The sequence below is a fragment of the Elephantulus edwardii genome, unplaced genomic scaffold, assembly GCF_000299155.1.
Source record: "Elephantulus edwardii isolate Elephantulus edwardi_28Jun2011 unplaced genomic scaffold, EleEdw1.0 scaffold00358, whole genome shotgun sequence".
NCBI classification, from domain to species: Eukaryota; Metazoa; Chordata; class Mammalia; order Macroscelidea; family Macroscelididae; genus Elephantulus; species Elephantulus edwardii.
The window spans coordinates 616,573-617,985 of NW_006400108.1; the positions used below are offsets into that span (position 1 = coordinate 616,573).

The following is a 1,413-nucleotide window of genomic DNA, read 5'->3' on the forward strand; positions in this document are numbered from 1 at the left end:
GTCTTTGAAGATACATACCCAGAGCACTCTGTAGAGCAAGGATGATGAAACTTTCTCTTAAATACTTTGGGTATGTTATAAAAAGGAACCTATTTTTATTTTTTTTTAAACTAGGATGGAAACTTTTTATTTTGGATTATACATTGGACTATACTTTTATTAAATTAACTTTTCATTATGGAATTCGTAGTTCTGTACTATAAAGTAATGTAAACAAGACATTTATACAAAGTGACACTTTAGGATTAAGCTGGATATAAATGCAGATTGTCACAGACATCATCAGTAAGCATGTTAACACTTCACCCCAGTTTTTGGATCATGGTTTATTCCAGTTGTGCTTCCTTTGGTAGACGGCTATTATGTTTCACTTTTGTGCCATATTGTGGGTGCCAGAGAATTTGCATTTGCCAAGGAATAATCTCCTGAAATGCAATGTCATGCAGTAGAATGGGGTAGTCTGATACAATGAAGTCGTCATTTCTTTGCACTTGCCTGATAGTTTGAATTTTTATCATTTTATACCTTGTATTTTCAGTAGAATTCTGCCATATTATATAACCACAGGCAACCCAGGCTAAATGTTGAACTGGCTTCATTTCTGGAGATACATTTCCAAAACTGTCAGGAATATTTTGTTCTTCTATTGATTCTTCATCGACTTGAGTCTTTGATAAAATGCGTTATCTTCTTTATCTGGGTTCTTTCCTATTTCTCCTTTAAATGTAAAGTTGACTGCTGGCGCAGTATCTTGTCCAGCTGGAAGATAAGGGACTTCTTTGATTTGTTTTTGGATAATTTCTTGCACAGAAAATTTAAGGCGATACTTTTGTCCTGTTCCCGGAATATCCTAGAAGGAAGCAGGCTGGCGGTTTCCAGCCGCTCGCTGTGCGGGTGTTTGTGCCTGGAGAAGGGCAGGTCGGAATGTGGCCACCTCATCTTCCCCAGAGCAGAGGGACCACTGAGGCAGAGGGTCTGCAGGGAAGGGCCCAGGGAGGGGAGAGCGGGGAGAGTCTGGGGAGAGCAGGGAGGGTCCGGGAAGAGCAAGGAAGGGTCAAAAGAGCACCAATTCTTATAGAAAGACCTCATGCTTGGGAAAGTAGATGGTCAAGATGATGGACTAGCCCGATGACTGCAAAGACAGGCTTAAAACACAGCAAAATTGTGGGTATTGTCCAAGAACTTGCAGGCTTTTGTTCTTCTACATTGAGTCACTGTGACTCAAAGCCAAGCTGGAATCCTAACAGGAGTAATTATAACGTAGGCAAGGACTTAGCCTATCAAACACGAATATGCAGATGTTATTTTCCTTCATGTGACATGCAACCCCTGTGGAAAGCAGTATGGCGCTTTCTCAAAAAGTTGCAAATAGAGATACCATTTGACCCAGCAATTCCACTACTGGGAATATAC

The 1,413-nt window shown here is 40.6% G+C and overlaps 1 protein-coding gene and 1 pseudogene across 1 annotated transcript in view; both read right to left on the bottom strand.

Annotated features, from left to right (window-relative positions):
* GLI3 (GLI family zinc finger 3) overlaps positions 1-1,413 on the bottom strand; it is a 435,743-nt gene that overhangs the window by 188,649 nt on the left and 245,681 nt on the right. The window lies entirely within an intron of this gene.
* The window catches only part of LOC102871605, a 17,478-nt pseudogene continuing 16,391 nt past the window's right edge, over positions 327-1,413 (bottom strand).